The sequence below is a fragment of the Ursus americanus genome, chromosome 35, assembly GCF_024610735.1.
Source record: "Ursus americanus isolate L20-20 chromosome 35, mUrsAme1.1.p, whole genome shotgun sequence".
Lineage (NCBI taxonomy): Eukaryota > Metazoa > Chordata > Mammalia > Carnivora > Ursidae > Ursus > Ursus americanus.
The window spans coordinates 23136850-23159323 of record NC_142161.1 but is presented as its reverse complement, the minus strand read 5'-3'; the positions used below and the strand labels follow the sequence as shown (position 1 = coordinate 23159323).

Below are 22474 nucleotides of genomic sequence, written 5' to 3'. Positions count from 1 at the left end.
AACTTCCATAGCTTAGTTGTCTGTCTCAAGGATGATTATATAGAAATGTGGCAAGTTCCGTTAATTCATTCAACACTTACACCTCTCACATTCCAGGTCTGTCCAGAAGAACCAAGATGATATAGAATGCTACCTACAGTTTTTCTTATGGAAGAAGCTAGCAACAGGAATAGTTACCAATTAACCATTTATCTGTGGATTTCTCTATCCTCTAAATCATTTTCTTGTCGTCTTGGTTTCTAAACTCTGAAAGTCCTGAGAAGCTTGTTTATTTGATATGCAGGCAAAATTGTCATTTCTTCTCCTTATACAATTCATGTTAACCGAAAGAATAATGTTCCAAAAATATTGTTTCCTGGGGTGCCTGGGTGGCTCAGTCGTTAAGCGTCTGCCTTCAGCTCAGGGCATGATCCCAGCATTCTGGGATCGAGCCCCACATCAGGCTCCTCCGCTGGAAGCCTGCTTCTTCCTCTCCCACTTCCTCTGCTTGTGTTCCCTCTCTCACTGCCTGTCTCTATCTCTGTCAAGTAAATAAATAAAATCTTTAAAAAAAAATATTGTTTCCTGACTATTTGCTTTCATTTAACTACATGTACCCTTACTTTGTTAAACTCTTGAATGAGTTAGCAATTCAACCTCTGAGCACAGAGCTATGCTCATGAAAATGGGCAATTTTTATGCCCCTGAAAATTACATTCTATTGCTTCTTTAATGAAAAAGGATGCATATATTGCCTTTGACTAGGCTGCCTTTGTGTAGATTTATGAAAAATTGGCAACCCCCAAAAGCTGAATCTTGATGTGTCTGTCTTCCAAACCTGTGCAGTTCTTTGATCTCCAGTTTGAATCACTAAGGTAAGCTGCTCATGAGCTGAAACAGCAGGCATCATTTCTCCATCTGTTGCACGGCACACCAGAGATGTCAAGGGCCCAAGGAAAGTAAAAGGCAGGAAGGGAAAGAATATTTCTCTTTTTGTTTTTTAACTGAAATGCCTGGAGCAAATCAATCCCATGAGTCTAGCTGCTAAGGGAAAAGGCAGAATCCATCAGCATTTCCATGGAAAATGGTAGGTCAGTCGCACAGACACAGGAAGATGCTGTGTGTGAATGAGAGAGAGAGAAGGGAAATAAAAACAAGTACAAAGCAATTCTAAATCAGCATAAAATAAAAAATCTAAAGCAGTACGTTAATCATTAAGACCTCTTTTTTAGGGCTCTCTCTCCCTTGCTGTGCTGTAAAATCATTCTACCTGAGAGTTTCTGCAAGCGGACCAAAAAAATATGCCCAAGAAAACAATGAGAAAACATTATATTCAATTTCATGTGATGTGAACACACCGCCTGACATGTGGTTGCTCAACCAGGTCATTACACCATGCAAAGTACGAAGTGAAATCCTAGGTGTCATGTGTCCAAATTAAAAAGAAATCATTCTGCTGAATCCTTACCAAGGTTGACAAACTCCAGACTGAAGGTTGTGAGTATTAGAACTGCAAATGTCTACTATTATCCCTTCTCTGTGTTATTATTCTATTCTTAGCTGGCAGAGTTACTCTAACAGCATAAAAGTATCAAACTTCTGATTGACCACAAGAGCATTAATTCATCTGGACAAAAGAGGAGTTCTGTTAAAACTGCAGGATCTTCCTCCAAAGCCAAACTTGCTACAGAAGTAATCAGCAGACACAGCTTGTTATTTTTAATTACATCCTCTCCTTAGTTAGGTCTCTCCTTTGGAACAGTGGATTATTATTCATCAACTTCTGAACAAAAGGGGTGTGCACACCATCCAGCAGGGACCCAAGAGTGTTCTTGATGCCTCCCATGTTAGACTTACTAATCAGTTCACTGTGGCTAAAATAAAAGTCAAGGTACACAGTAGGTATGAGGATCTTAATTTTAGGCAAAGAGCATTAACTACACAACACAACACATCACAAATTTAAATGCACACATGCTGAGAACATACACCTCAAAGCCCATGTATGCTTAACGAACAGTACAATTCAAAGAGAACTCTAAATGTTTTAACATGTTGTTGATCAACATTTGGAGAGCTTATGTGCCTCTATCTTTTGTTTGTTTTTAAGGTTAGTGTTGCATAGGTTTAGGGCAGTGGCTTTCAACCCGGGTCACCTCTATCTCCTAGGGGATATCTAACAATGCCTGAAGACAATCTGATTCTCATGACTGGGGGAAGGAGGAAAAGGTGTTACTGACATCTGGTGAGTAGAGACCAGGGATGCTGTTAAAAATCCTACTATGCACAGGACAGCTCCCACAAAAAAAAGAACTATCTGGCCCAAAGTGTCAAGTGTCATGGTTGAGAAAACCATGAAAAAGAGATTAAAATTGTTTTTAAAGTTATTTTTTTAATATTTTTATTCAGTTAGCACATGTTCATAGTTTTACAAGTTAAATAGAACTAATAAAAATTCTGAAGAAAATTAGCAATCCTCTGCAATTTTCCCGAACATTTCATTATTTCATCAGACTACTCCTTATTTCTAAAGAATATACTTATATCAATAGTTCTTATTGAAGCAAGTTTAGATATCACTGACACTTTATTTTACACTCTTTGAACAGCTAGTCCTTCACTTCCTTCTCTGATTTTCTTTTTTTCTCTGCTTTCCTTTTTTTCTAGGTTTTTCTAACTTTATTTCTCTGCTTTCCTTTTTTTTTTAGGTTTTTCTAACTTAATTTCTAACCTTCTATTGAACTTTAATTTCAGCCGTTGCACTTTTATTTTTATTCCCAAAGGTTTTTTTCTTGATCTCTTTTTTATTTTATTTTTTTAAGATTTTATTTATTTATTTATTTATTTATTTATTTATTTATTTATTTATTCGACAGAGATAGAGACAGCCAGCGAGAGAGGGAGCACAAGCAAGGGGAGTGGGAGAGAAAGAAGCAGGCTCATAGCGTAGGAGCCTGATGTGGGGCTCGATCCCATAACGCCGGGATCACGCCCTGAGCTGAAGGCAGACGCTTAACCGCTGTGCCACCCAGGCGCCCCATCTTGATCTCTTTTTTAAAAAGCAATCTATTTTTATTTCATGAATGAAATATCTCCTCACATTCTCCTATTGTTATAAACTAGACTGTCTTTTAAATTTTCTTTCACTCACTACTTTGCTTCTGTTTTCTCTGAGATCTATTTTTTGTTCCTTTGTTATGACCCCTCTCTTTATTACGGGAACACTTATTTAAATGTCCAGGCATGTTTTGCTGCACATTTATGTTTAAAAGTGAGAAACTAAAAAACATGCATGCATGGTAAGGATAGTCCACTGGGGACTTCATGGAGCATAATCTGATGGCAGTCAGCAATATTGATGGTAGTTCCAGCTGCCAGTATCTATATTAGTCAGAATAGGCTATGCCTAACAAACAACCCCAAAGTTTCCATGGCTCAAAATTCTGGGGCTGTGTGTCCACTGCAAATCAGGTGATCTGTAGTGCACCTGTGCTCCTAATGGTGGCTCAGCCATCTAGGCTACTTCCAGGCTAGTTCCTTCATGCCAACATACTACTTCCATGGTCACCACTGAAGAGTGACCCATATCACTTCTCTTTGCAACCCACTGGCTAGAAACAGCCACCTAACTCCATCTAAATGCAAGGGGGTGGAGAGCATATGGTTATTTTGTGAAGGCCCATTCAGCTTCTCCATTGGCCTGACACACGTGTACAGATCTTTTTTTTTTTTTTAAGATTTTTTTATTTATTTATGTGACAGAGAGACAGCCAGCGAGAGAGGGAACACAGCAGGGGAGTGGGAGAGGAAGAAGCAGGCTCATAGCGGAGGAGCCCGATGTGGGACTCGATCCCGGTACGGCGGGATCACGCCCAAAGCCGAAGGCAGATGCTTTAACGACTGCACTACCCAGGCGCCCCAAGTGTACAGATCTTAAAACTAAACAAAGCATGTAGAAATGTGGGGGGTAGGTTTAAAGATTTTTTATTTATTTATTGGGGGGAGGGAGGAGCAGAGGGAGAGGAACAAGCCAACTCCGCACTGAGCACAGAGCCCACCGTGGAGCTAGATCTCAGGACCCTTAGATCATGACCTGAACCAAAATCAAGAGTCAGATACTTAATCTACTGAGCCACCCAGATGCCCCAGAAATGTGGTTTTGACAATTAGGCATGTTTAGAACATGCAACAGGAATATATCTGTCTTCACTCTTACCCAATTTGACATATTCTTTGCTTTTTTTTTATTACTTCTTTAGGGTTGGAATTGCTCAGGAGAGGAGAGAAAGGAAAAAGAAATCTTTCCTATTTCTTTTCATCTTTATTTGTATCTCTATGCATGAAATTGCCTTTAGAAATTCAAATCAATACAGAGATGTGATTAATGTGACTGTGCCCATCAAATGGATTGTTAAGGAAAAGGAAATGAAGTTTTTAAGTTTTCAAACATACATTTTTATCCTTCAGTGATGACATTTACAAAATCTATTACCTTTAAGATGAAGGACTAGTCACCTATTCCAGTTATCTACTTTTTCTTAGCCAATCACCCCCAAATTAGTGCCCGTGATGATTAATTTTATGTGTCCACTCGACTGGGCCATGGGGTGCCCGGATATTTGGTTTAACATTATTCTGAGCATATCTTTGAGGGTGTTTCTAGATGAGCTTAACATTTGAACTGATAGACTAAGTAAAGCAGATTGCCCTCCCCAGTGTGGGTGGGCCTTATTCAGTCTATAGAAGGCCTGAATAGAATAATGAAGGTGGAGTATGGGAGAATTTGCTTTCTTTGCCTGACTGCACTTAAGCTGGGACATCAGTCTCCTGCCTTCAAAATCAGACTTGGACTGGATTTCCTACATGTGGCCTCTCCATGCACGTGTATGAGCTTCTTCACAGCCTGGTTCCAACTGCAAACATTCCATGAGAACTAAAATATTATATTTTATGACCTAACTTCCGAGTCATCTAGTCTCACTTCTGCCATACACTATTTATCAAGGCAGTCACAAAAACCAACCTAGCTTCAAAGACAGAAGATACAAACTTCATCTCTTGATAGGGGAGTGACAACTTTCTAGGAAAGCATGTGAGATGGGAAATACTGTTGACTAAGATAAAGAAACATGGATTTGCCATTATAGTCCTGCCTACCAACTCAAACAAGAACTTTACTATTTGTTATCATGTATGCAGTCTAACTATCTTCTGCTGAATGGACTATCTGAAGGCCTAGAATCAGAACTCAGCAATTCAGGGGAATTACAAAACCAAAACTCACAGGAGTGAGTTGTAGCGTGTAATACTCAAAAGGTAGCAATGTTATCCATCATCTTTTCACTCTGGCAATGTCTAGAGGAAGAGGTAAAGACAAATCTGTGTGTACTCCAAGTACAGATGATGATCTATTTCACCAAAAGAAGATCTACTTTTTCATTGCCCTCAGTATCTAAAGGTCACCAGGAGAATGGGATGAAGAACAGAATTTCGCAAATAGATTCTTGAGCTGGAATTTAGTTGCCAAATTCATCCATTAAATTAATCAAAAACATTGGAGTTTCTACAACATAACTAGAAGTACAACAGAAACAAGAGGCTTCTAGTCTAATAGGTAAGACAGCAATTCACTGTAGTAAGTGCCATATGGATAAGCATGAGGGCTCCTCAGGACAGATATTTAGCCAGCTGCTTATAATTATTATCCATTCTGACTGAACTGTTCTCTGTTTTGATTGTTTGGTGCCCCTGCCATAACAGGTGACAAATATCTTCAATAACACCCCTGGTGCTATTATAGCAGATGAGAGGGGCACCTACCTGAGTGTCCAGTTTGTTCATGGAACTGCAGGGAATATGCTAGAGCTGTAGCCTGGAGTGCAAAATGGAGAGTGGCAATGGAGGAGACTGGAGAAAAAAATTGTAGTCCGATCGTTAAGGGCTCTATGTTATTTTGGGGTAAACGAGGAGTTATTGAAGGCATTTTCATCAAGACAGCAAGCCAATCAGATTGGCCTTTTGAGAATATTATTCTGCCTGACTGTGAAAAATTGAGGGGGGCAAGATGTCAGGCAGATACTAGGAGGCAATTTCCAGAACCCAGGAAAGAGAAAGCAAAGTTAACATGATGAGGTTAGAGGAAATTAGACAAATTTAAGATATTAAGAAGGTGGAATATAAAGGATTTTGAGATTATTGGATATGAGTAAGGCAGAGAGGAAGGTAGGAGAAAGAAGCTTTCAAATATGACCTTCAGATTTCCTGTGTGGCAAGTAGGAGGATAGCTGCTGCCAAAGACACAACCCTCACTGTCCTGTGGCTACTGGCCACTGCAAAGCAGAAAAACAGCAGTGGCAGCTCAGTTCTAGCTAAGACAGCCAAGGATGACAGTACATCATCAGGATGGTGTCCAGGTTTGGCTCAAATGGGGAACGGTAAAAAGACATTAAGGCAGGTGGGCCAGATATTGCCCCCTCTCCCCCAATCCTCTGCCACACGCAATACAAAGACCTGAAGATTACAATTATGGTAAGAGACTAGTGTTGGACATGCTCATGTTGCATAGTGTTGCGGCCATGAAAGACAATGAGTTTTCTTTAGGGGACTTGTGTGAATGAGAGCAAACGTGGAGAGTTTGAGCCCAGCTGAAAATACAAAAGTCACCAGGAAAAACAGAACCTAAGTCCTGGGCATTACTCTTCCCCCAAGGAATACTTTATTAGCCTTTCTACGCCAATAAAAGGTACAGGTGGACCAAGATTTCAGGAGAGCCAGTAGGCTAGCATGTCCTAACAAGGAAATTAAGAATTTTATAGCCCCATTCCCTCCAGCAATTGAAATCTCCTGAAATTAAAACTCCTCAGGTAGGATTGTGGAAGTTTAATCATAATAGAATCTTCCAGGAAGAGCAAATAGAAGAGTATTATCTCGGGTTTTGGAGAAATATAAATATTGAGGCTCCTGTGCAGTAGTTGCTTCCTAGAGAATTGTTTCCTCTCGGTCATTTCTCAGTTCAGGAGCCATCCAAAATGCACCTATATCCTCATGGAAGAGCATGTGATAGTCTCTCCAATTCTGCAAGTTCCCTTAAAACTTATCTGATTTGTAATTCCTATTTCTTAAGTAATTCTTAGTTATATTCCAGTCACAAATATCTTTATTTATATCTAAATAATCTTACCAGGTATTTTACCATTTTTAGAAGAAGTCACTCTGAGGCATTGTTTTAAAGTCTCTCCAAAATGCAGGGGCACTGGGGTAGCTCAATCAGTTAGGTGTCTGCCCTCAGCTCAGGTCATGATGTCAGGATCCTGGCATAGAGTCCCACATCAGGCTCCCTGCTCAGCTGGGAGTCTGCTTCTCTCTCCCTCTGCCCCTCCCCCCCCCACTTGTGCTCTCTTTCTCTCTCTCTCTCTCTCTCTCTCGAATAAATAAAATCTTTATTAAAAAATGCCTGCTAAAGTCACTCACTGAACAGTTTCTTCCAGTTTCTTAAATAACCTACGGAGATTTTGTTTAACTTCTTCCTTTTAATAGCTTTTGAACAAATAGTATTTTGTTTTGTTTTGTTTTTAATTTTTTATTATGTTATGGTAGTCACCATACAGTACATCATTCGTTTTTGATGTAGTGTTCCATGATTCATTGTTTGTATATAACACCCAATGCTCCATGCAATTCGTGCCCTCCTTAATATCCATCACCGGCCTAGCCCACTCCCCCACCCCCCCCCCTCTGAAACCCTCAATTTGTTTCGCAGAGTCCATAGTCTTTCCTGGTTCATTCCCCCTTCTGTTTACCCCCCCTTCATTCTTCCCTTCCTTCTCCTACTGAGCTAGTACTATTTCAATTTCTTAAAATATCCTCTTCAGAGACAACTTGGGAGTTTTATGTGTTCTTGATTTACTAAGATGTGTCTCAACTTTGGACAATAAAGTTAATATTTCAAAAGCAAATCACTTTATCTATGGTATTAAAATGTAAAGTTTATCTAAGAATGTGTCATCTTCACACTCACAGAATTGTAAAACAGATATCTCTGCCTGACTCAACATATTTAAGACTAAACTTACTATCCTTATTATTTCTCCCCAGTGCAATTTCAACCCTGTTTTCTTTCATAGTCACTCTCTTGGGATTTGCAATCACCAGTTACCCAAATGAACAAAGACAAGTTTAGGCATTATTGTATATTTCCCACATTCAATGATAACCAAATCCTATTTATTCTATTCCCAAAACATTTTTTCTTCTCCATTCCTTCAAACTTACTCATGGTCACTCCCTATAGTTTAGTCGTACAGAATTATTGGATATTACCAACAAATCCAGGCTATTTTATATCTCCATGGCTTTTCTCAGTTTGTTTTATTATCTGGAATGCCCATTCCTTCTTTTCCCTACACCCATTTTTCAGGACTCAGATAGTGTCATCTTCTCAGTTAATCTTTTCTTAACCATCCACTGACTCCTCACACCCACCAAAATTTTATCCCCCTAGTGAATCTCATATATACCTTTAATAAAGCACTGCCTACTTACGTCACTGTTTACATGGCCATATCCATACTACTAAACCAAAATCTCCCTCTGGAAAGAGACCATTTCCAAATTTGTTTTGTATCCCTAGGACCTACCACAATGTCTGGATAGGAAAATGTCTGTTGAATGAATGAATGAATTCAGAACAACATGCAGTTTCTGTAATATATTGTTTTATGCATGAGAGTAGACATTGAGAAATGGGCTTTAGAGTCATGTAAATGTAGGATTAAGCCTTCCGTTTAACAATGTCTAAGTTGCTTGTCCTTAGCAAGTTAGCCTCCCAAAATTGCAGGTTCCTCATTTATAAAATAGGGATAATACCACTACCTCTTCTAGTTCTTTTGAGGATTAAATGGGGATATGTACAAAAAGAACCCAGGAGTCAACTGGCATCTAGCAAGGACTTAATACATATTAGTCATTAGTATTATTATCAATCTTTTTGCCTATATTGTTCCCTGTGGCAGATGACTTCCCTCCCCAGGATACCCTTCCTTTATTTTTTTAACCAAGACAGCATTTTGTCTTCTTTTGAAACTCAAGTAGGCTATTGTCTCCTCTAGGAACTTTTCCTGACTCCCCCCACCCCATCCCTCGTGGTTTAGGTGGCATTCTTCTTCGCCTTTCTGAAAGCACTTTATATTATCTCTCTCATAGTATATATCATACAGAGCAAGTGTCTGTTTGCTTGCCCAACTCTCGCACTAAACCATGAATTTGATAAGAACAAGAGCTATGCATTTTATCCCCAGAACCTAGCAATATGCATACAGGTATTCTGTACCTAACAAATGAAAGCCAAAAGAAGAAATACTTCCTATTAAAGTACGATGAACTTGATGGACATGCAAATATTTCTTGATGACTCGATAAGGTCAAATGGGCAATTTAATTTACTATGCCCTAAAATATTATCTGGAATAGATTAAATCAATTCCAGATTGAATTAAAATGATGCTACCTAGAACAGAAAGAAATTAAGTGGTCAGCTAGGATATTTCATTTTGATCTATATGGAAAAATTGGGTATAGTACCTGGTATCAAGACCCTTTATGAACAAGGCTCTTATTTATATTTGCAGTTCTACCTTACAGCTAATTTCAAAAAATAAGCAGTGAGAGCTAATTCAACCTGAAGTAGAATAAAACTTGATGGTAAACTCTTTTAGTCCCAAAAGCTATTTCTCTCCAGGGTTTCTTTTTTATTATTTTAAATGTTTACTGCTTTATTCTCCATTCTGCTTAACACAAGCAAATTAAGACTATGAACCCTTGTCTTAATTTCCACACATCATTACAATGAAACCTGCAGAAAATAACAAATTTTGGTTCATGTAATTTAAGGTTTGATTTGTATTTGATGAAGAAAAATTCATCCCTGAAAACAGCATGGAATCCTAAGATAATGGCTTAAAATATTTATTTATAATTGGGAGGGCAGACAGACTCTTAATCATGGCATGGCTTAATTATAGCAGCATAAGCATAATTACCACTGTTGTAATATATTACTAATTTGTAAGATGAATTATCTTGCTACAGTTTTCAAAATAGAAAGAATTCAACACATGATTGTATGACTACTTGGTTTAAATTATTTTTCATTTGGATCTTGTCTGCTGATAACTAAACATTAATTTTTTATTTCTTTCTCTACACATTAATTTTAACATCTAAAAGTTCAAAAGAAGAATATTAACCTATTAGCCATTTTAATTTGCATTATTCATTGGGCATCAACTTTCATTATCTATTTACCAAGTTTTTAATTTGTTTCAAATAGTTCTCAACACTTATTATCCTTCTCATTAATACATGAGTAAACTTCAGCATTAGAGTTATGCCTAAGGTATGGTGGGGTATAAAGGCAGAAAAATGCCTTGGAAATTATACAAGTTAAAGGCTAAGGCTGAAAAAGTACTTCATAGTTAATTCTAATTCTTCATGATAGTATCATTTGGTGTTGTTATAATAATGTGTTGCTTTTATATTTCAACTTCATGTTCAAAATTCATTTTTTAATTACATAATTTTCTTTTAACTATCATTCTTTAGAAAAGAGACCATGAAAGCAACATATCACTATTTTTATTTTCACCTACCTCCAATAGTCTTTTTTTCCCCTTTTTTACTTTGCCATTCACCGTAGAATATATTCTAGAAATAAACTTTAGACCTGGCATATATTGCTGGAGAAAATGGCTATTTTAAATTCTTTTTTCAATATGATTTTTTGCCAAAAATTCAAGGCATTCTTTTTTTCTTTAAAAACAAAAACAAAACAGAGCTTGGAAAAGATGAACGTGTCATTGTTACATCAGAAAGACCAGAGACCAGAAAGTCTCTATAAAACTAAATAAAGAATTGAAACAAATTTCAGGATTATCTGAATTCCAGTATGTCCAAGAAAAGTGGATTTAAGGAGCTTGAATTCTCCCGAACGTTTACTCAATCCTCCAACTCACTCTCAAATTGTAAAGGATGATATATTGGAAGAGTTTATATAGTTAAGCCTTGAGAAATTCAACATATAATTCTGGGGTTATGAGGTCATTTTCTGAAAGCAGAGATGTGATCCCCCATTCCAGTGGATTCTTCATTCCCAGCCTGTCTCACTTTAGAACTGCTCTTCAGATCAGCTCTGCAAATCAGCCAGATATACAAGCTCATCACAGATGCCTCTCAGATAAGCATTGATGAGAATTTTGCCTCTGCCAGGACTGCAAGACTCCAGTCTCCGTGACTTAGCACTGGAATAGTTTACCACCCTGGAGAGCCCAGGAGAATCAAAGAGGAAAAACTGATTAAGAAATTCTATCTGAAACTAATTACAGAAATTATAAAATTTACAGAGATTAACCCAATTAGGTATTTTCTTTGATTTTTTCCCCAGAGTAAATATACCATGGCCTAGCCTAATTCCTCTGCATATTCTTATGATAGAGTAATACCATTTACTACAAAAAATGTAACTGCATCTGGAGGTATAAATATTCAATTAAATATTTCACTTAAAGACAAATTGAAATGCGCAATATTATTGGTCCTTCCATTTACTTAATCTCCTCCTAGACAATTTGATGGCTTCTTCCTGACACTACCACTCTCAGCATCAGTCATAACAGTGAAAATCTAGCTTACATGTGTGAGGGAGAACATCACTTAAAGCTGACATAGTCATATCATTGACCTTGAGCTGCTTCTGAAGAAAATGAATTGGCTTACTGAGGCAGTCAAGTAGAAAGCAAAAACCGTCATTTTCTAAAGGTTTTCAAGGTAGAAATCCTCAGGGACAATCTTTAGTCAGTGTCTAAGGCTTGATTAACTGTCTTAATTCACTATGATTAAGGATTTTTAAAATTCTGGGACACCAAGTTTCTTATATGTTATATTATATAAACCTTGTAAGTGGGATGTTCTTCAACTGAACATCATAACTTACAGACAAACAATATCAACAACTGTAATAGATAATTATGCATTATGTCACTTAACACGAAAGACATTTCCAGTTGAAGGCTCTCATTCATTTAAACAATGATGTCAATGTCTCACCCAAAATAGATATCTTATCACAGAGACAATTTTTCTTTCATCAACAAATGACACTCCATCCATCCTGTTTTCACAAGTGACTGTGCCTCTTAGAAAACCCACTAATGACTCATTTTTGTCAAATTCAGATTTAAGTCATATCATTTAAAAATCTCTTTATTTCCTAACTGCTAGTGACTAGAAAATAGGAAATAGAAGAAATGAATGCATATGGATGTCAAAACTCTGCATATTCTTAAAGATAATAAATTTCAAGTTCCACTATCAAATGCAAATTACATAAAATTTGGTGTACTGCTATTATCTAAAGTAGACAGGACAAAAGTTTCCATCTTTAATCAAAAGTAGGATCAATCACAATCATTTGCCACAAAACTTGTAAAACTGGTAAAGAAGCTGGATTCATGTATCTCAGTTTCTGTGGGATGGAAAGAATGAGAACCAAAAACTTTCTTCAAACGCCAGTATGATCTTCAAACAGATGCCGATGACTGCACTGTGGTGGTCTATTTAGACTTGCACTTTGGTCTCATTTACCCTCAAAGCCAATTTATTTCAGGTCCACAAGCACTCAGAAAAGCAGGCATGGCTCCTGCCCCCCGGTTCTCCCTAAGTTTGTGAGCAATATGCAACTCAAACCCTTGGATTTACTTATTTTTCCTTTGCTTTAGGATAAAGCCATAATATCATCACAAGCAAACAAAACTAGTTAGGCACCAAAGCATTACCCTACTAACACTGCTGCCTTAAATAATTTGTTCCAAAAGCATATACTAACTTTAGACAGAAAGGAGTATGCCAAACTTAGGACAAAATTGGCATGATGTGTGTATCATATGATCATATGAAACCTTCAGCAGTTATCAAGATTGAAAACAAAGACAAAGGGAAACTTTTCAAGGAAATAAAACCCTCATTCCACCAAACTCATCCCCTTAATGAACTGAAATAACTCTAGCTAGTGAAACACTTATAAATTATATATAATTTTGATGAGTCAAGTAATTTAAATACAAATTACCTCTTCTCTGAAGTCTGTGTACTTCATTCCAGATACAGAATTCATCATTTGAATTATTTTTTCTTCTTCCAGAAAGAAATAATGAGTTTAATTTTACATGGTTGATATGTGTTTAAGATAGCTTTAAAAAGAATACCAAAGAGGCTTTTATTCATGGAAAATAAAATTGTCTTACAGAATACATTGGATGGCCATTAGATTTTTTCCCTACATTTCTTTTCCATGTTAAGCTTAATTGGTGATGTAGTTCAGCTCTTAGTAATGTAAAAATTTTTGATGTCAAAAAAAAAGACACAAATTAATTAACTAGGAAAAGAAATGAATACATATCACACGATCTTTAGGGTATTGATAGATAGTCATTAATCATTCTAGGAAGATTAAGACAGTACAGTAAAAATCTGCAACATTGTTGGGTTTTTTTTTTTAGCACAAGGTCTGTGGCAGTTGAAAAATCCATTCTACTTCTGCCCTTGTTAATAAAATGCACAACTTATACTTCTGAAAGTTTTATAGCTAAACCGCTAGGGAACTACTTTCGTCCTGTACATAAAGAGAATATGTACGGAAGTGGACACTTGTGAGTAGATGACCTTGAAAGGTTTATTCACTAGATTATCTCACTTGTAAAGTAGTATCATTTTGAAGAAAGGAAAGGCCCATGCTAAATAAATGTCTCTCCCTTTGTGCAAAAACCTATATAATGAAATAGCTAATGTTAATAAAAGAATTCCCATATAATACAATATATAAGGGAAAGTTACTTTATATATTTTACTACCTGGTAAAGGACATAAATGAAGATTATCATGCTTGTATCAGTTAACTATTGCTGGGTAACAAACCACAATGTAACTCAATGGCTTAAAACAACAGTCATTTATTATTATAGTTCACATGTCTGTGAGTCAGCTAGAAGTCAGCTCAACTCAACTAGGCTCACCTATGCATCTGCTGTGCATGATTCATGCAACTGGAGGTTGTCTAGGAACCCTGCTCTATGTTGGCTTTGTCTGGGGCAGCTTAACTAGCGCAACTCCACTTCAAGTGTGTCTCTCATCCTCCTGCTAGAACTGACAGGCTAGGCTGGACATGTCTTTCTCATGGTAGTGGCAGAATTACTAGAGAACAACTGAAATCACACAAGCACTTTTTCAAACTTTTGCTTGTATCATGATTTCTAGTGTCCCATTGACCAAACAAGAAATGTGGTCAAACACAGATTCAACAGAAAGGAAAATATATTCTGCCTCTTGATGGAAGGAGTGGAAAACTCAACTCGCAAAGGGTATGGCTAACAAAAAGAGGTGAAGAATGAGGGTCATTAATGCACTCCACCACATAATTGATAAGAGCCATGGACAATAAATGAGATTAATATGAAATCTACAAAGCAAACTAGCAAGCATTAAAAAATGCTGGAAATTAGGGTTAAATTTCTTTTTTGCCTTATTCATAACAGCTGCACCAAGCCTTACTTGTCTGTATATGTATATCCCCTGGCTGAAAACCGATATAAGCTAATTTGGCTATTCACGATTATCAGAACCTCCAACCACTTTAGGTAAGGAAAAGGGCTATGATTTCTTCTCCACAACCTGACTACCAGATAGTATGTTACAACGAAAGTAAGCTTCAAAACGAATTCTACTATATATAGAAACACTCATTAGCCATCATGCCCCAAAGAGTCATATAAGATAATTTTGTAAGCTTGGTAAAGTTCACATCACCCTGTCCTTTTAGGCATCTTGATGACTGAAACACATAAAAGGTTCAATTCATAGTGAACACAACAATATCGTGAAGGCAACATCAGCCAACTCTGTAGAAATCGAGAAACTGAGTTCTTGAAATTCCAGATCTATGTCACTGTTAGCACTATTTTGTATAAGTGAGTTTTTTTCCAAATTTTCACTCTTTGTTTTTGCAAGAGAGGCAATGAATATACAATTGTAGTCCTCAACAGTTCCTGAACACCACTCATTTCAGCAGGGGATAATTATTTCTAACATCCCTTTTTGTTAATTAATGAACATTTTGGTACTGACTTGATGGTGATATTTGAATTGTTTGCTATAACAACTTTTGGAGTGTATATTCCTCACTAAGTTACTTCAGAGAGTAATCAACACCCCCTGGAATGTAAATTCTGATTAGGGTACATCTGATTCTCACTAACAGCCCCTTAGCTATAAAAGAAAATTAACTTAAATATACCATGTACCTCACACTGTTTGTACTGAAATATTTTAAAGTAAATTACAGGCAATATAATCACCATATAATACAAGATTTAAGGAATAATCTTCAAAATAAAGTCCGGCAGTATAATTGTATAATATTCAACAAATCTGTCTTAACATTTCTTTTTTTTTTTCATCTTCTAACACTCAGAGTCTCAATTTTTAAGACTGCTGCTTTTTCTATGATTCTGTTTATTTTGTCTATTTCACTAACTTTTCCAATTGCTGATCATAAATGCCATCCTCATTTCTTCAGTGTCCCTGAGTTCCTGAAAATCTTGCTTCTACAGTGTGAAACTGACATCTAAGATCCATTTTTAATTCTCAAACAGAAATCTCTCTGCAGTATTTGATACTGTTAACTACTATCTCTTTTCTTTGTTTTCTAACACTATCTTCTACGGACCCCTAGCCTCCTCTAATCGTTCTTAAACTAGCTCTTCTAACTTCTCCTTCCTCTCACTTATATGCCTGTACACCTCATCTTCTACCCCACACCCATGCAGACCTCAGCACCTTTGCACCTCTTTGAGGGAGAATTTCTCTCCAAATTTACTTCATGGAGAGTTCCTCTGTCTCTTCATGGCTTGAACTATCATCACAATATTGAAGGCTCTCATGCTGACTGCAACTAAGCTTCAAACTCGTGTCATCAAACCATGTCTTCTTCTCTTAAATTCTCCCCACCAAATTAGCTACAAGCCAGTCCTTTGCTGTCCTTTCCAACTGTGCCAATTCTCATTGATCTTTATTGGGTTTTGGTTTTTTTTTTTTAATCTTTATTGTTTTAATAGTTTTTGTTGGGGCACTTGAGTGGCTCAGGTCATGACCTCAGGACCGTGAGATCAAGCCCTGCATTGGTCTCCATGCTAAGCGTGAAACCTGCTTCAGATTCTCTCTCTCCCTCTGCCCCTTACCCCCAACTCATGAACACACTCTCTCTCAAAAAAATAAATAAATAAATAAAAAGTTTTTCTCCTCTTTATTAGTTTTTCTCACATTCATTTGACAAATATTTTTGCTGAATATTCACTATCTGCCAGGCACTGTTCAAGAGGCTAGAGATAAGCAGTCAATTAATTCATGAAAAAAATAAGACAGAGGCACCTGGGTGGCTCAGTCAGTTAAGCATCCCACTCTTGATTTCAGCTCTGCTCATGATCTCAGGGTTGTGAGTCAAGCTCTGTATCAGCTCTGTGCTGGGCATGGAGCCTACCTGGGATTCTCTCTCTCTCTCTCCCTCTGTCCATCCCCACCCTTAATAAAAATAGAATAAAATAAAATAAAGTAAAATAAAATAAGATAGACACCTCATCAAGTTTGCAGCCCCCTCTCACTGAGATTTTCCAGTTCCTATACTTCTTTCAAAGTGCTTTCCCATGTCCAGAAAGCTATCCCATTCTAGTTCTACATCCCAATTTTTCTTTTTTAAATTTAATCTCATTTTCTGTTGTATATAACCTATACCTTATCATCTAGTCCTTAAGTTGAATAATTTTAAAGCTAATGTACACATACATAATCTGTTTGTATATATGTATGCATATTTAATGATATATAACATTAATAACATGTATAAAGGAAAACTTCTCAACTCCTTTGTAAGTTCTTAAAGGGTAATGTATTTCTATTTAATGTCTGTAGCACACAGTAAAAACATAGAAATATTCAAGAAATGAATCATTAAGAACACCACTGGAAAGGGAATATCTTTTGGGGCATAAATGGAATGAGAAAAAATATTAACTTAATTGCTTATTGCAAAAATAATAGGTAACTCTTACTGAATAGTTGAATGTGCCAACCATCATTGTAAGAGCTTTACACATATTTAATCCCTCAAAATAAAATCCTATGAAAGATACTATTATTATCCCCATTTTTCTACATGTAAAACCGAGGCAGAGAAAGGTTCAATAACTTTTCAAGGCCAGTAAATGATAGGGTCAGAATTCAACTCAAGGAAAATTTGATTCTAAAACCAAATTCCAATACATTCTCTATACTGTATTTCATGATTCTGAGTCTACAGATTTAGACTTCTGGCACTATCAAATGTTTTTATTCTAATAACCTTTATGAGTATCTGCATATTAATGTCATAGTGAAAGCTCCAGCTGTCAATAGAAAAGAAAAATCCCTAATAAATTCATGAATTAGACTTCTTTTAACATATCACCTTTGTATAAGGTGACTTTATAATTTTTCATCCAAATCAGAACACTTTTGGGAGTAGAGGGGGGTACCCTATTTATTCTATTTTGTCGCATAACAAATTATCCCAAAATTTAGCAGCATAAAACAACATTTACTCATTATCTCATACACTTTCTCAGGGTCATAAATCCAAGAGAGGCTTAACTGAGTGGTTCTATGCCAGAGTTTCTTAAGAAGTTGCAGTCAAGTTTTGGCCCAGACTACAGTCATCTGAAGGCTTTCCTAGACTGGAGGATATGTTTCCACACCCCAAATGGCTATTGGCAGAATGCTTCATCCTCACATAAGCCCTTCCATGAAGGTTACTCCTGACAAGATATCAGGTTTCCCAAGGGGTGAATGATCAGAAAGAGAGAGAAAGAGGAGACAGAGGGAGATGGAATCACAGTGCCTTTTATAATCTAATCTCGGAAGTTACATATAATCACTTTTGCTTTATTCTACTGGTCAGAGAGAACAACCCTGGTGTACTGAGGTAGAGTATGAACACTGAGACGCAGGGATCATTGGGTACCATCTTGGAGGATCTTATTAATAATTAAGCCAGGACAACAGACATAAATGAGGACAGTCCCTAACAAATCAAGGTTTATCACTTTATCTGTTTTGATTTATATTTATCACATCAGAAAGTAATTTCCTATCAACAAAATTGTTTTGTTTTATGACTAAGTGCCTGGAAAATCTATAATATAAATAACTACCATGACCTTGTGTTCCTTACTCCCACCAAATCCCTCTCATGACATTGATGTGGAAGCCACCAGGAGTCAACAACCAGTAGCTTTTCAAACAGGTCTCTTCTACTGCAAATACTGGATTGTTGTTCCCCTGTGTCCCCCACAATTTCACCTAGGTCCCCAAACATCCATATATGCCTCTTCAGCAATCTGTGAGTTTCATGAATGATAAGAACGTCAAGGACATTGTAAAACACTAATAATATCGAAAATAAAGTACTTTACAATTTAAACAGGTCTTAATAAGACTAACCCTGAATTACAACCATGAAATTTTCTGTTTAGGGGGGATCAGTTTACTGGAAGAAGAAAGCACTGAAATCTAAGCAGAATTTGCTAATAATTATTGGTACTTCCTACACTGGGCACTTTCCTTCAATAGTTAACAAGACCACCATGCCATCTTAATAACTTCCTTGTGAATTTGGCCCTGGTGCTAAAGTCAACTCCAACTCACCTTCTTAGTCTTTAGAACAAGAACTAAAGCAAAAGCAACATGTCTAGGTTAAGGAGTTTGGTTATTAGTTTCACTAATTCTCCTTTGTTCTGGGATATAATACTAGATATCAAGCAGATCTATCTATGTTCTGATATAGGACAAAAAAAAATAAGAGTGAAGGTACTGTTTTATTACTCATTAGAACTGAGTTAAGTAAACCAATCAAGTCAGAAAAAGAGTATTTTCCTTCCAATAACTATTAAAGGCAATAAAAATAAAGAATTGTAGATGTTAGAATTATTTGGGAGGAATGCGAACTATTCTTTTTTACCCTGTTCATGTTACATAAGGCTAACTTAGAAGGAAGCTCATTAAAGCTTCACAATGTGTGGCTGTCTCAAAGATACAATAACCATCATCATATTATAGTTGGAGTGGTAATTTGGGAGTCAAGCTTAAAACCAGAGAGTCCATTCATGATTCATTGCCACTGATATATTGATATGCTGAAGAGAGAGAAAGGGATTGAGATTGAGAGAGGAAGAACAAGACTATACCTCCTACCCTCTATAATTTCTCTAACCTCATGACCAGGAAAGTCAGGAACTACCTACCTGAAGAATGAAAATGACTGTAAACTTCCCATGAAAATCAAGCAAGAAACAACGAGTCAAGAGAAACAGAAATAAAGTACTTCACCAATGTCTATCATGATTCATTTTCACATTCATTCAATTTCAGAACCATCTTGACAAGCCTTGTTAGTAAGGATAAAGGAAAGTAACTGTTTAACCAGAGTACATTATTTGCTTTCTTTCTTCCACCTTTCAGTTGTGGTGGGGAAATAAGTTGATTGCTCTTTTCTAATTTTTCCTCTATTGAAAATATATCTTCCCATATCATTTGTAAGCTGAGGTCCTTTTTCTCATTTCACTTTTAAAACAAACCTCCTGCCAAACGAAGCTGACTTAACCTTACTAAAGACTGGGTAATTCCTCTAGGCAGTAGAATATCTCATTAGTTACTTGAAAGTTGTTTTCCTTGGTGGAGTCCTGTCAACTAATTTTTTTTTTCCTGTTCATCTATTCCTTTCTAATTCAGGAACCACTGTTGATTTACCTGAAGTTAAGTCATTTACTCCAAAATTTTTCTAGCTGTGATTTGGGAATATTCATTCAGGTGCACGGAACAACCACCATGAATCACATTTTTATGTTTTTAATCCTAAACCTTTAAGCATCTGCTAGAGTTATTCTTGCTTCTCAACACACACAAAAAATATTATTTAATGGAGAAGCTAAATTGAAAAACTTCTCTCTGTTTAGAAGAAGTCATAGAATACATATTTTCATGCAAAGAAAGTGTTTTGTGTGTTTATAAACTGCATAGAGGAAAAGAGCATTCAATCCTGTTTGAAAGAAACTGCAAACTAACTTTATTCCTTAGGTTGTGTTTTCTAACCAAACTGAGTTACTTTTCTGTTCCAAATTTCCCAGTTTTTCTGTCTTGGTTTCCTGGACTTTATAATAATTTAGCTTGTTCTGAGACTGAATTTCTGATTATGTACACAAATCCAATAAAATTAGCTGTTGCCCATCAAACATAGTCCACATTGCTCTTTGCTACTGGTTATCAAAAGCTATAGAGAACTGACACCCAGGTACAACAACTCAAATATAGTACCTTGTATTTTTGCATTCCCCCCCCACTTGCACATTACAGTTATTGTGTTCATATAATAAATATATATGGAGTACCTGGTATGTGCTAGATAGTAAAAAGACAAAGAGACAAAGTGCTTTATATCCAGGGAAATACCATTTCAGAAATTCTGAACTTATTTTATTTTTAATCTTAACTCAGTGTTTTCCAAATATTTTTAGCCAGACTATCATTTTTTCCAAACCTAATATTACTTAATACATACAACAGAATAAGCTGAAAAGCTTATATAGCAGCAAGCTCAGTGGAGGACAGCCATCTGGAAGCCCTGACACTCAGCCTCCAAAGTGGACAATGAGGTACCTCTGAGAATCCTAAAGCCTCATAGAGCACTTTTAAATCCAGGGACATAGCCAATCTGCTTATTTTTCAGGTAAAAAAACAAAACCAAATAAAACAAAACAAAACAAAACAAAAACCTGTAGGTTAGAGGTACTGTACAACTTGCCCAGAGTCATCAGCCACCCAGAGGCACACCCAGAATTTTCCATGTCTCCTGACACTCATGTTCCCAGTTCTTTCCAGGGAGCTATAACCACTTCTGATGTTGATACTTTGTCAGAATTATTTCTGCTTGTAAATATTTACCTTTTAAGGCTTGATGAGTCCTTAAGACAGATTTCATTACATCCCAGAAGCAAAAAAAAAGAAAAAGCTTCCAGAATTGCTCATCTCTGATGTTAGACCTTAAGCTGATTTTTAAATGCCTTATCTTTTCCATAAAGTAGACAGAAGAGACAGGGGTAGTTCATCAGCCCTTCACAAGTCAGAGCACTAACCACTATAGCTCAGCAGAAAGAAAAGATTTATTCGCCTTTGAATCACTGAAAGAAATTCCTATCACTAATACTTCTCCTAGCAAATAGCAATCCTGCAAACCTGCAGGAAAATGAATAATGAAATGGTAAACACATGCCCAACGCTGCTATCCTTCCAAGACCATGTCTCTTCTGTTGCTTTGCCCTTTAGTACTATTGCTCCTACGTGCTTCTCACACCCTCTTTCAATACTTAAAGTTGTTATGTCACAACCTTCACCCTCACTTGCCTGTGCCATGTGCCCTGCTGCTAATAATACATTCCATTGTTAAGAATCCAGGGGCAGCTGGACACAGTGGTCAGAATAAGAATAATGCCTCCCACTACATTATTGTGCCTTATTGATCCCTGCTATGCATATACCTGAATTACTCAAAAAACTAATTTGGGCTGGCTTCACCTCTAGCTCTTAATCACAATAAAACATTCTCTCTCACCTCATCAATTAGTATATGTTCATAGCCAAGAATATAGCACTTTATAGAAAAAGTTAATTCTGATCCTTTATTTAAAATAAAGACATTAACTGTTACCCCATGCTATGTTGGCAAAACATTTAACTCAACTCCTGAAGTATACTGCTTTTATACCGCAGATATTGAATTGTGACCCTTTACCATTATAGACTAATTAAAAGTGAAATTTTATGGCATCTCAGCATGCAGTCTGCTTTTAAAGATTTAAAAAAAATGAAAAGAATGAAGAATAATGAATTACAAAGGCAGTTGGAGCTATCAAAATGTGCTTAATTTAAAAAGCATTTCCCATAGTCGTGGTACAAGATGTTGGTGCTCATAGCTAAATTAGTTTACAACTCACCTGAATTAAATTCCTTAATTATTCAATTATTACCGTGTACATTGTTTAACGAGGCCAAATGACCTTCAGGATAATTACTTTCTTTTTTTGTTGCTGTTGTTTTCAATATACACTTAATCCCTTGAAGCAGACCATCAAGTATATCAACAGATTTCTTCAATAAACAGCTTAGCTTTATGTTAGATAGCCTATATACTTTGGAAATTTTCCCAAAAATATTCAGAAGTCATGTACCTTAAAGACAACCTACGATTTATTATCCTCATGTAAGGAATTTCTGACGTAAGGAATAGCATGTTGTTTTTCATATTTGTATAAAATAAGTCATAACACCACTTGATCATATAAGTATCCACTATATTAATGAATTTGTT

The 22474-nt window shown here is 36.5% G+C and overlaps 1 long non-coding RNA gene across 1 annotated transcript in view; it reads right to left on the bottom strand.

Moving 5' to 3' along the window:
- LOC148107131 (uncharacterized) overlaps positions 1 to 22474 on the bottom strand; it is a 431471-nt gene that overhangs the window by 351693 nt on the left and 57304 nt on the right. The gene's annotated exons all lie outside the window — the stretch shown is intronic.